The sequence below is a fragment of the Heterocephalus glaber genome, unplaced genomic scaffold (genome assembly GCF_053883595.1).
Source record: "Heterocephalus glaber isolate CG9 unplaced genomic scaffold, H.glaber_assembly_v1.0 deba00001442, whole genome shotgun sequence".
Taxonomy (NCBI): Eukaryota; Metazoa; Chordata; class Mammalia; order Rodentia; family Bathyergidae; genus Heterocephalus; species Heterocephalus glaber.
In genome coordinates, this window is record NW_028258296.1 from 18,372,530 (window position 1) to 18,386,825 (window position 14,296).

Sequence of the window (14,296 nt, forward strand, 5' to 3'; positions counted from 1 at the left end):
GCTTTGTAAAGTCCACACATTCAGGGTCACTGGTGTTTTAGGAATGGCTTAGCCAAACATTATATTTTTAAAAAACGTTATTAGAATGTAGGCAAGGGGCCTGGGATTTAGCTCAGTGGCGCTGTGCCTGCCTCACAAGCAGAAGGTCCTGAACTTGATCCCCGGTACCACAAAAAAAAAAAAAAGAAAAGAAAAAAAACCAATGTAGGCAAATGGTAAACCAAATTATTTGCTGGTCTCTTCTCACAAAATAGAGCTCAAGAAACTTTGTAAATTCAAAATTAAGTTTAAATCAATTCCTATTTCCAACTCTGATAGAAGACTCGGAGACAAAATATGATGTGCCTATTTTTTTAGTTTTCAATACTATGAGCAGACTTATTCCTACTTTAGGAATTTTCAAGTCATTAAAAATATATTATGCTTCATGATATCATTTAATGCATAGAAGAAAGTAGAAAGAAGAAAACAGAATGTCAATTATCACTTTGTTCAGTAGTTAGTATTTTATTCGATGTTGATGCAAAATCATGGACTAGGTGTTGTGCATATGTAATCTCATTTGGTATTCATAATTGTTGTGTGGAATAGAAACTATCTTACCACCTACTTCAGTCTCTCACACTATAAAAACATTCTGTTACCAAGGCCACACAATGACTAAGAATTAGAGACAACATTCATACACAGTTTAATGAGTATGAAGCCCACATATTTAATCTCTACCTTTCCATTTATATGAATCTTTAAACCTTCCTTGAAAAATGTCCTATTTTCACTGTATTCAGCTTCTTTTCCTTATAGAAGATGCATCTCCTTGGGTAGGCATTGACTATTGAGCACTCTTAGGGCAGTGCATTCCATAAACCTCTCCCTTACCCTTCGCATGCCCCCAGCCCATCTCTTCCTCCGTCTCTGCTCTACTATCCAGTCCAGCACAGCTTCTGGCCGGGCTCAAGGAGATGCACCTGACAGCGCCCTGCTTAGGCCCCACGAGATCTCCCTAACTTTGTAGCGAGGCCCCTGGTGCCATCACATATACACAACTTGGGAGTGCGGAGACCTTCATGTCTCTGAGGTTATGCTGAAAAACTGGAGAGCAGGAGCCAGTGCGGAAAATCATCTGCCTGTTACCTTCCAGATAAACTGTTCTGATACACAGTGCAAAAGCCTCCTTAGAAAGTCTGACAAGGTGGAACAACACTTTCCAGGATGGTGGCCAACCCCTCACATCTTCATTTGGCTTTGTCACATCCCTGTTTGGTCCCCTGTCTTGTTGCTGTTCTTGGGGCTCCTGATCCTCATATGTAATATGCACACTAGTTCTTTTCCATGTTCTGTTTTCAGGGTCTTGAAGCAAAGATACTGGCATTGTGTTTTATTTATTACTATATACTAATGTCCTATTAATATATCTGATAAAGTATGTACTATAAATCAATGATAATATAATTTATTTTTATTTATTTACTTTTTGGTATTTCCTGACACAAGCTTGGATTAAAATAAGTAAGAAATTGTAATTTTTTTTCAGCAGTTCAGAAACAGTGAGGGTGCTCAGCTGTTGCCATGGATGTGTTGCCTTAGAGGTGGGGAAATTGGAGAGGGTTGAATTCATTACGGTCATTTCAAGAAGCCACGTGGGCACACATATCCAGAAATAGTAACCTCTAATTTCCTTGATGCTGAGATCAATGTAACTAGAACTATTGTTTTCTAATTGCAAAAGCCATATTCCTATTATTGAAACTTGCCACATAATATTTGTAACTCATTTCTTTTTCCCTTTAGCACAAAGCCAGTGCTACAGAAAATTCCTTGATTTTTCCCAATTTGGATACTAATTTTTAGGCAAATAGATAGCTCATATTCCATAGTAAAATAAACCCAACTTATTGGTCTATATCCAATTTGTCATCAGATAGACACTAATCTTTACAGTAGAATCATAATTAGGATTAATTAAAACAAGTTAAGAAGATCTTGTAAGAGAAGCTGAACACTAAACAGCAACTGAAATTGAACCCTTTTTCTGTTATTCCTGATCAATGTTTGAATGCCTGTGGGCTTTCTGGCAATAAAGTATGCTGGTGTCAAGGATTAAAACTGGGCTCCCTTCAAAAGCAATAAATCCACTTAAAAATATGTAAATGTGTTTCACTTACCACTGACCTGGAGGTGAAAAGTTCTGTATCAAATTACTAACAGCCCGAGTTACCCATTCTTCTATTCTGATTCTCATTAAAAAGAGCTGAGAAATGAGCTATGTGAGAATGTTCATTTATATACACTGAAAAAGTAAGGAAGATTTACTGAGGATACACTATAGAAAGCCATAACTATGGAAAACAAGGAAAAAGAGACTTGCATATTCCTTCCAAATAACATATACTTTTTTTAGGATTTACTTCTCTTTTTAAAGTTTTTTCCTGCCATCATAGAAGAACTCTCCAATTCATGATGATCCCTTACAAAAATCATTCATAACTAGATTTCTCGAGACTCAATGTTTCCTTTCCATTCCCTGCTAGAGTAATCATCTTCAGTAACCATTTTAAATTTCAGGATACACAAGGCACTACTACACCCTCAAGTTGGCAGGGGTCCCTCCTGGCCCAGGATAGACACCCTTGCACCCAAGTATTCTGGTTAACTTTCAAACTTCTGTCTCACAACTAATATGGCAGCTAGAAAAAGCAAATAAAAATTCCTTGCTAAATGAATTGTGGCATAATAGCCAATTTATACTTTCATTTATTTTTCTGGTCTTCCTAAAACTCTGTGGATCCAGGAAACATTTGTTCACTTTGTTTTAATTGAATGGGACTTAATCTCATGGAACTGTTTATACACTGTTTGCAAAATATTCCCTTTTATCTTTCATGGATTGGATGACTACAGTAATGAAGAAAGTATGAACAAGTTAAGGCTGAGTCCTCTCTGTGTCTAAGTCACATATACAACTGTGCAGGTGGAACACTGCAGAATTCCTTGGAGCCTCAGCTATATTACATTCCAAGAAGCACATGGAATCATCTGGTGACCATTAAAACCTTGAAAATTTGGACAAGTTCCTTAACTTCCTTACATAAGAATAGGGTGCAGTATGCTTCTTTGAAGATCTGTTGAATATAAAATTACATTTATTCCTTCTCAGCACTGTTTGTCTCTGTGAATTTGGGTAGCATCTGGCATCTTCACTGGAATACACAAACTTTGTGAATGTAGGGAACATGTAAGGATATTTTTTTGAGACACGGTCTCTCTATGTAGTTTAGGTTGGCCATGAACTCATTATATAGTCCAGCCTGGCTTCCAACTCACAGCAGTTCTCCTGCCTCAACATACCGAGTGCTGGGATTACAGGTGTATACCACCACACCTGGGGAGAATACTCCTGTTTTTGTGTGTCATAATTATATCTTTTTATTATGATGATCTAGCCCTCAAAAGTTACATATTAAGGAATGAACAAAATAAATATAACAATTTATTCAGAAAAAGTACCTGGCATATAACTGGAACTAAAGAAACGTTAGTGCTTTCTTATCATCTATTGTTTATTAAAGATAAAAAGTCTAGGAAGATATCATTAAAATGTTTACCATTCCTTAAACCCATCTATATGCTTCCTCAGCATTCTAAGAAAATAGGAACACAGGATTAAACATTTGAGCTTTGTATTATTTAATACCTTGATTAAACAAGAAGGGCTAGACCTTTGTTCCTTGTTGTAATTGATTAGGTCTTATTTTGAGACACTGCTTGTAACAGCAACAATGGAACAAGTCTTAGTTCTGTCATATTGGTGCACTTGTTGTCATAACATACCTCACACAATTACATAAATACATTTGGACACTGTAGCAGATATTTCCAAAGGCTGGCCCCACAGAATTTCCAGAATCCATGAGCTGAGTCAAAGAATTGTTACTACTAATAGTTTAAAAGGGTTATCTTTTTCCTACCTCACAAAAAAAACCCTGAAAATAAACACCCAAAACAGACAAAACAAAGCAAGACAAAATACAACAGAAAAAAAAAAAAAAAAAAACCGGGGCCCTGGGATTTAGCTCAATGGCACCACACCTGCCTTACAAGCGCAAGGTCCTGAGTTCAATCCCCAGTACCACAACCCCCCCCCCAAAAAAAAACACAATAACACTTATACGGTAACAACATTTTAATATTTTCCTTCTCAAATTTTTTCTTGCAATGTTACTTTTTTACCTGTCGATATCAATTTTAGGATAACTAATGAATGATGGAATAGTATATCTAGATACATAAAATATAAGGAATTTATTGATTTTTCTAGGCCCACTGCCACCTAGACAAGTTGAAAAACATTCTTTTACCAAAACCAGACTGCATATTTATAAATGTAATTACAAGTGCCATTTATTTTTAAATGAACAACTAGCTTGGTTATCTTGGAGTAACTTCTGGAAAATTATGAGCTTAAAAAGACAATCCATAAACACAAAGGTAAATAACCACTAATACAAGTAGTGATTTTAAATGAGAGTGAACTCCAAAGAGTGGTATTAGAAATTGTTAGAGTAGGACAGCATTGTAGGCAGGGTAATGAGGAAAGGCTTCTGAAGACGGGTTTAATCTGTGCCCTGAGGTTTACTATTACCTAGAAGAATAAGAAAAGGTAGCTCATAAAGAGAACAGCAAGCACAAAGAATAGTTCAGAGGGTGAATGCATAAGGCATGTTTCCAAGAAGGGGGTTACTAATTTATAAATAACCATGACATACCAAAATCAATGGAAAGTATATAGGTGAAGAGATTTGAGATTATCACTTTAATCTTTTATTATTATATGTTTTTGTTATTATTACATAGCACATAAGAATCAAGAGATTTTAAGGCAGATATCATCTTTAATCATGGACATTATTCCCATCCCTTTGCTTAGCCTGAATTTTCTAGCTGTGTATTACAGCCCATCCAAATTTCAGTGATAATCCCTGAGTGAATTAAGCCGATTAGCATAGCCTCTTCTCCAGGTACAATGATTAGTTTAGGGCATAGAGAGTGTTTCAAGACTGGCCAACCATGAGCAATAAAAATCAGTTCCATGAAGTTTGAGTGACTTATCGAAGAAGAGATTTTCTTTTTCTTATGATATATGTAAGGAAGCATGATGACTGGTAGTCACAGAAGACAATAAATTCAACACTGAAGCCTATTTTAAAAGGTCTAAAAGATGGTGACAGGAAAGATAGGATCAACTCTGACTCCTGAACTAGACACTTAGTTAAACTAATAAATTTGTACTGCTTTTCATTCTCCTGTTTATGCAAAGCCTCACCTCATTTAAACCTACCATCTTAGGTCATCAAGAATCTTTTGTCTCTTAATATTTGAAGGACTTTTATCTTTCTCAGGCTTGTATCACATCTATATCAAGTATACATACATTTTTTCTTTTACTATTACATGTTTTAAGTTTTTGGAAGACAACAACTTATAAAATTTTTCTTCTTTTGCTAGCTAACAGTATTTTTCAAAATCTGATCCATTGATGAATATGCCTAATACTGTATCGAGGTTGAAACTCAGAATTAGAAAGTGAAGATAATTATTATTTTTCCATTAAGCATATTGGTACATTTTAGGTGTAAAATACAGTTACATTCATCATGGGGATCTTTACCTTTACATGATGTATCTTGGTTCTTATTTTTGCCCCATTCCCCTGCCCTCCCTTCACCCCCTTCCACCCTTCCCTATTTACAAAGACTTTGTTTCTGTTTTTGCTTTTTCTCATATTTTTTCTTTCCCTTTCTTTCCTTTCCCCTACCCCTCCCACTTCCCCTACTTCTTTAGACCTTTTCTTCCTATTTCACATTATCAACTATACATTTTGATCCTTATTTACACTTTTAGTTTGTGAAGATTATTATTTACATTTCTGCCTTTACTATTTCCCTGTGTAATTCCAGTAAATTATTTAATTTCTCTGTAACTCTGTTTTCTTATCTTCAAATGAGAACAATAGACACAACCTCAAAATATTATTGATAAAATGCTGTATATATAATGTTTAACACAGTCTTTTACAGGGTAGTTATTTCTGCATTATTAAATCAATTTTTAAATGAGAGGATTAACAAAGGAGTGGATAAAAATATCTAGAAGTTAACAGACAGGAGATAGTCTACCATATCTATTAAATGATAAAAATGATAAAACCTGAGAAAAACATTGACTATACATCCTAGTCTACACAATCATATGTCAAGGACTTCAGCAATTACTCATATAAACAAAGCAAAGGAAAGACATTAAAGTAACCAATGTTAGGTTTATTTACTATGGATTTATAAAATAATGTTAAATGAGAAAAATATCTTAGTAAAGTTCTTTTGACCTTGAGGGTAGAAAGAAATCAAATCAGGAAATAATTAGTAAGATAATGGGATATGCACAATAGTAGTGCATGCATTAGGAGTGTTTTCCAGTACAGTTAGATCGGGATAAGAATAATGGAATTGCAAAAACAAAGTACATGTTGCTGCAAGTGGTAGAGAGCTGTCTTCTTTATACATTTATGGATCAGCCAATAAGTGTAGAGCTATTTTAGAATAAGTTTTATGAATTAAAGCAACTTCAATAAATGACACTGAATTGGGCAAACAGGTAGGGTTTAATGTTCATCACATCAGTTCTTGGAATCACCCTGGGCTAGAAAAGCCAGGCTGTAAGAAAGATTTTAGTGTTTTTTTTTTTTTAACCAGGTTTTCAAGAGTTACATAAGGCCAAAATGTGATTGAAATAAGTATCTGTCAACAGAATTCAGCACTGGAAAATGTGTGAAGTTTTTAAGGATCCCTGGAAAGGGTTTTTATCAGCATACTCTCTTACCATCCTTTTCACCTTCTTGCATTTTGGTTTAAATTAAATGGAAGCTACACAATGGGAAATCAATATTTTGTTGTTCCAAACACTGAATTCACCCTGGGGGCACAAAATTCATGTAATTCTAGTGGGAGACTCTTTTGAAGGGGAGTTGAGAATGACTGGAAAAATGTTGAGCCCTATCAAAAAAGAGTAACCTCTCAGAGCAGTGTGTCTAAGTGAAAGTCAAAAAATTTAAAAAAACAAGGCCCTTATTGAAGCTGACACTATATGGCTTTAATTTATGTCTTAAACCTGAGAGAATTCCTGCCTTAAAGCCATAAATGCAGATAAGCCTTAGGAGAATGAAACGTTTTAAAGGCATGTTCAGTCTGCAGGTCAAATTCCAGGTGTCACTCAACATCGATAACTTGTACCTTCCACCATCCTGGTGTGTCTTACACATTCAGAGGTCCCACAATCTTTATTGGAAAACAAAGATAGGCAGAAGACAGAGTTTTAGCTTTTGAAGCAATAATTGAGCCCAGAGATACCATTTTCAAATGGCTTAAAGAAATATTTTAAAGCGTTTCATCCCGATGTATCTCTGACACAGTTGTTCATCTTTCCATTTATTTCACTAATTGAAAATTACTTCTATAGCCTAGACACCTTTACTGCGCTCATCAGATTATACCTAAAATTCCACACAGAAATGCATTACTTTTAATCTTGTTTAATTTTAATTAATGTTCTTTCAAATGAAACATCTGCCAAAGAGCATCTTGTTAGTAGATGCTTGCCATTCATAATAGCTGATTCTGAGTGAGTGGTAAAGAAATAAACTCTTAAAGGGTCTCTACTCAACCATGATTATGTGAGGGTGGGTTTTTGGATAGAACATTATGATTAGCAGGTTGGATAGCCAGAAGATTGTCAAATGTTATTATTTACTTGGAGTGTAGAGATTATTCCTGGTCTTGCTAAAGTGTAGGTTTACAAAGGTGAAACAAACAATTTTAAAACCCAATTCTTGTGATGAGGGAGACAAAACAAGAAGAAACTTTGGAGAATACAAAGGTAGCTGGAAGCATTGTTCACTTTAGTATTTTACGTCAGTTTACTTTTATTAAGATCTTTAAGCATGAAAAGTTGTGAAAAGAAGAAGTGAAATAGTTTCAACATGTCCATTATTTAGATCCAATATTTTCCCTCTAAGTTTAATGCCAATTCTAGATCCATGGAAAACTTAGTGTTAAAGACTTTGATCCTGAGTCCTTAAAAGTTCAGCTATTAGCAGTCAGTGTTATTCCTTTCATTCTACTGGATCTATAGGCAAAGCATACTACAAACAAAGACACACATTTTACTTTTAGGTCTTGTACCTGCCCCACAGTGGTGCACGGCATACTACCTTTGTCAGGGCTGAGTCACATGTTCTTGAGGAACATCTCCCTGCTTTAAGCCTTGTCTTGATGTTTTCATGGGATTTCTGCTTCATGTATTCTTTATTTGGCCTCCATCTAGTTCTTATTTGTGATATGTGGGTGGTAAGCAAAAGCTTCTAAAGAGAGTACAGTCTCTCTGCAAAGAAGCACTTTATAGGAAGGCATAGTGGGCATTCTTTGAATTTTTAGGGTTAGTTTCTGAAGTTTTTGAAGAAAAGCACATTGAAATGATCACACAGAAGATGGCAATTTGTAATATTGCTCTTCATGGTAGAATGACGAGAACCATAATAGCGTAAACACCATGGTCTTGTGATATGCCAGATGCTATCGCAATAATTTTACATGAGTTTTGTCATTTAACCCTGGAGGTGAATTGTTTTCATCTCTCAGCATTTCTTATAGATAATCTTGAAGTTTAGAGAGGAAATGTAATGTATCCAACATCATGCAGGTGGTAGAGTCAGGACAGATTCCTGTTCAAGATTGCCTTTAATAGGAATTCTCAGTCAACTCTCTATAACCTCCTAGTTTCCCAGGCAGTATATGACATTAATATTGTTCTGAAATCCCACAACTAAATTAAGACCAAAAATCTTATTCATCACATTCTCTCAATTATTGTATAATCTTCAGTAAAAGCAAGAGGAAGCATTCTCACACTCAGGCTTCCAAAAATATACATGAAGCTCATTTCAAGGCAAATGGAAGAGCAAACTTTACTCAGTGTTATACTGCTTGCCAGTAGAATATCAGGCACTGTGCTATGATGGAGAAAAAAATGATGAGCAAAGTAGGTAATTTCATGAAATTTTTTGGCAGTTATAAAATTTAGTGAATACATCTGAAAGACATGCGGACAGTCACAGTAATGAAAAAGCAGCTATATCTTTAAATATCAATAAGGATAAACTTCAAAAATATGGTTTACAACAGGAAGAAAATCATATTTCTATAAATTAATACCTTATAAAGTGAAGTGGAATATTATTGCTGACACAGTGTGTGTATGTGTGTATTAAGAGTGGATTTGAAGTAGGTAAATCAAACTCATGAGAGTGATTACTTTAGATCAGGTATAGAAGCAAAAAAAACCAGGAATAAAGATCAAAATGAACTTCATATGGAGGAAAACACTGGAGGGAAATAAAACTGAATCTTAATTCTTAGTTGTGGATCAATTTGTTAGTTTTTACGATAGTTATTTTTACATGTCAACTTAACTAGATTTAGTGATGCCAAGTGAGTTGTTTTGGGGTATGTCCATGAGGATGTTTCTAAGAGGAGACTGAGGAAGGAAGATTCACCTCAAGCAAAGTGTGTGGGCACCACCCACCAGGTTTAAAGCCTAGACAGAACAAAGGAAGAAGAAAGGTGAAACATGTCATGTGTGTTCTTTCTGCCCTGCATTGGCCATGACTTTCTTCTGCTACTGTTAGGCATCATAGATCTAAGCTCTCTGGCCTTTGCATTCTAGGGATTTATACCAGTTCCCTCCGTGGTCTTCAAGCTTTCATTCTCAGACTAAGAGCTGCACCATCAGCTGTCCTGGTTCTTTCATATATGAACCAAGTAGTTTACAGGTTCCCAATTCTACAGCATGCAGATAGCAGATCATGAACTTTTCTGTCCCATAGTTACATGGGCAAGTCCTCTAATTAATCCCCTTTATCTCTCTGTCGCTATGTGGGCTACTGGTTTCTTTCTGAAAACCTTGACTAATAAAGTCTTCTCTTTCATGTTGACTATATTTTTAAATAAATTAATTAGAAAAAGATAAAATGAAAATAATATATAATATATAATATATAATAATAAGCAAATCTCTGCAAAAAGAATAATGCTTCATTCGAGACTTCAAGGATAGTAATTTTCTGATTATAGATAAGGGAAATATATTCCAGATAAAATGACACCACATTCCAAAGCCTGCAATGAGAAAGTCAATTTTTTCTTTTAGAGAATTTATCTCTCCCTATATTTCTCTAACAATGCAGATGTGGCTTAGAAATTGGTGGAATCATAGAGGAAAGAAAGCAGTGACTTGTGGGGAAGTTGACTTAAATTTGTGGGGAAATATTTATTCAGCAATAAATATTTATTCAGTGGTCTAAAAGACCTGGGAGTGTGTGCCACAGGGCCCTCTACTTGGCCACTCTCAGTATTAGACACAGGTTGAGCATGGAGTCTCTCTCCTGGATGTTGCAGTCATGAATAGCAAATGGAATAAGAGAAAAGTTTTGGAATGGAGTTAATATGAGAAAAGGAAAAAATGGAAACAAAGTCTTTGTAAATAGGGAGGGATGGAGGGGTTGAAAGGAGGGCAGGGGAAGGGGGAAAAATAACCAAGAGAGATTATGCAAAGGTGCAAATTTCCAATGGTGAATGTCATTATATTGTATACCTAAAATGTACCAATAAAATAAAATTTAAAAAAAGATTTGGGCTTTATTCCAGCAGATGTTCACACCAGACTCTTTTCCTTACTGTCAGATTAGGGCTGTCAATACCTTAAAGAATACCTCTTTCTGTACATAAGTATACTTCTCCCAGTTATCAGGCAAAAGGATGTGCATTTTAAAAAATGTTTAAAATTTTTTATTCCTTTTCACCATATTCCCTTCTACCCACAAGTCATGAGAAGGGATACAACCCTACACTGGACCCTAACCCTATTTGATGAAATATTGTAGGCACAGTGGCAGCTACCTGGGGTCATGGATGTAGGTTTTGACCTTGAAATAGTTTCAAATTATTTGGTCCACACTTTGGTGCCAAAATCACTGTACTCTAATTTAAGATTTTTCAGGCTGATTTACAGAACTTGAATTATCTGTGAATGCTTGCTAAGATTTTGAGAGATGGTTATAAAAAGGATTGGTATGCAAATGTTTTGTAAAATTACTGATTTGCAGAAAATTCTAGTTCTATAGAGATGTCACTGAGACTTAAGAAATCAGTTTTATAGATTTGATATAATAAGTTGAAATCATTTCCCAAAACAACAAATTGTAAGTTCATTGAATACTGATCCCTGGTATAAGCCAGTACAATTTCTTTTTGCTAAGGCTCCTTTTACATGGAATGTACCAAATAACTATCAAGGGAACTTTGGATTGAGATTAAGGCCATGGTCCCAGAAGAAGCCAAATTTAAACTAAAAGCAAGGATTCATGTACTTCAAAATGCCTCAACACCATACTCAAGAACATTTGAGAGTGGCCATGATTCCTAGCCTGTCTTATAAGGTAATGTGGAGTTTAAGAGATAACAAGCTCTTGAAAAGCATACTATTGTGTAAAAAGGCACATTGGAAGTTGAAAGTTAGCCAAAAATTCTTAACTTGCTATTTCTAGACTTTTTGTCTTCAATGACTGAAAATGTGTCAGAAAACGGAGTGTGCAAAGCATCTTCGTTTAGTAGTTGTTCATTTGTTTCTTGGAATAATTAAATATTTCAGCAGAAAATGTGTGTTGCATGAATGTTGCTGTGAGTTCATTGCACTCCTAGTATGAGAGTTCAGAAAAGACCCCACAATGAGACAATTAGATGAAAGATAGGTGTTACTATATCCTTGAGCTCTAAATATTTCCCTCGGCTTTTTTTTTTTTTTACTTTAATGGCACTTCTTCTCTGATTAAAGCATTGAAATATCATAGATATATTGACCAACCACATTCATGCATTTGCTGAGGATTGAAAGGGAAGAATGGTTTAACCAAATAATGTGAATAATGTAAATAATGTGAAATAATGTGAAGTCACCCTAGTGAGGCTTCCATTCCTGCTACTTCCCTTGAATAGCTGTGTGATCTTAGAAAGTTGCTTGACCACCAAAAATCTTAGTCTTTTATCTGTAAAACTGGAATAATATTAGTAATGTCTCATCTTCATACTGTTATGATAATTGAACTAGGATAATTAGTATATGGATGTATTTAGAATATTAAGTAGCTTGTAATAAACGTATTTGGTTTATAATCTTATCCTGAATATCTCCTAGGTATTTGTATGTGAAAGCATATTAAAAATCTACCTCATTATATTCTCAAGTCACTGGTGGTGGGGGTCACATGGCAAAGAAACAAGGTACTAAACAGACGGCTGACACCAAGCCTCAGACCTGTGAATGAGGCTGTCTTGGCCTTTGCTAGCCTGGTTGAGCTCTTCCAGCTGATACTATCTGATGCACATATGAACAGTGTATTCTTTTATAGTCACATCTCTCTCTCTCTCTCTGTCTCTGACCATAGCCAAAGTTGTTCTCTGCATTTTCATACATTTTATTTGTATTTTTGAAATTAGCAAGTGAAATTATATGTATTTATCATGTACAACAGACGTTTTGAACTTAAATCCATGTGAATAGGGCCCATCTAGATAATCAAAGCTAATCTACCCATCCCCAGTCCCCCATATTTACTAAACAATTTGTATACATTTTGTATTGCTGACGTAACAAAGTTCTATGCCACAACCTTAGCAGATGATAGCAAATCTGTGATCTTACCAGGTCAGAAGTCTGACAGATCAGAGTTTTCTTCTAAGGTCAGAAATCTGACAAAGATGTCACTGGGCTAACATCAAGGTGCTGGCAGGACTCTGTTCCTTTCTGGAGGATGGTAGAAGTTGCCTACATTTCTTGGCGTACCTGTCTCCATCTTCAAAGCCATCAACATCCTGTCTCCCTGAATCACTTTCTAGAAGCACATCACCCACTTATCGATCTGAGCTGAGAAATTTTCTGTAATTTAAAGACTCATGTGATTAGATTAACACCATTTGGGTAATCTAGGCTCATCTGCCCTTTTCAATCTCTACACCCTTATGAACATTAAAAAAGTCCTTTTTGCCAAGTAAGGTAACATCCTAAAATATTCCGGGTAATGGGATGTGGACACTTTAGGAGGTCTATTATTCTGCCTAGTAGACATGTCTTTTCTATTTTGTGTGTTACTGTGTGCACTAGTATTTTTTCTAATTGTTCATCTAGTACACAAATCAGGTTTCCTTTTGCCCAGCTGCCAGTAGCAATTTCCTTGTTGTCCTCTAAGCCTATGCTAAAAACCTCCTTAAGTTTCTTTAGGCCTACCACTCTCTCAATACTAAGGTCAATGCCAAATGATCTACATTATATTTACACCCATACTGCACTTCTACAGCCAACTTTTGTTTCTACTATCAGTTGCTTACTTGATTCAGATAATCTCAATCATTTAGTTGCTCACGATTTTTTCATTCGGACCAGGCACATGTTTAGTGTAGAGATATTTTAGTTGTCTAAATGAGGAGGTGTGTTATTGGCATCTGCTAGGTAGAACATAAAGATGCTGGTATGTATGCATCCTGCAGTGTCCAGAATGGCTCCCACAGCAAATTGTTCTGTGGCTTAAATGTCAACACTGCCAAGGCGGAGGCACCTTAATCTACGTTGACAATCTATTGTTCTTTCTGAAGATCATTTCGGAATTTTTAACAAATTAATTTACTATAATACAAGTTAAATTAATATGAATGATCACTGCAGTAACAAGGAACCCGTAGGAATAAGTAAAATTAATAATATGATAGTTTATTTTGCCTACAATAATTCCTGACAATGTATCTACTTTCACGAAAGAATAGTCTTCAAAACCAACCCCAAACAGTTTTTTTTAAATCCTTATGTTAATAGTTAAAACTATATTATTTGTGTATGGATATTAATGAAAATAAGATTCCAGAAACAGATGTGTATGTAATTGGGGCATAGTATAATGAAAAAGATATTAAATCAATTATATGAGGAAAGAAAATAATTTTCAATAAATTATATTGCTATTCCTTTATGACAAACTCAACTTAGATAGGGACAACTCTATACACATATGCACACACATTATCAACAAAATGAGTTTAAGTGCTCAACTAAAGAAAACAACAAAAAGATTTGAAGAAAATATAGAATACTTAAAAATCTTTAAACCTAGAAGCTATATAAGGAAAATACTTGATGC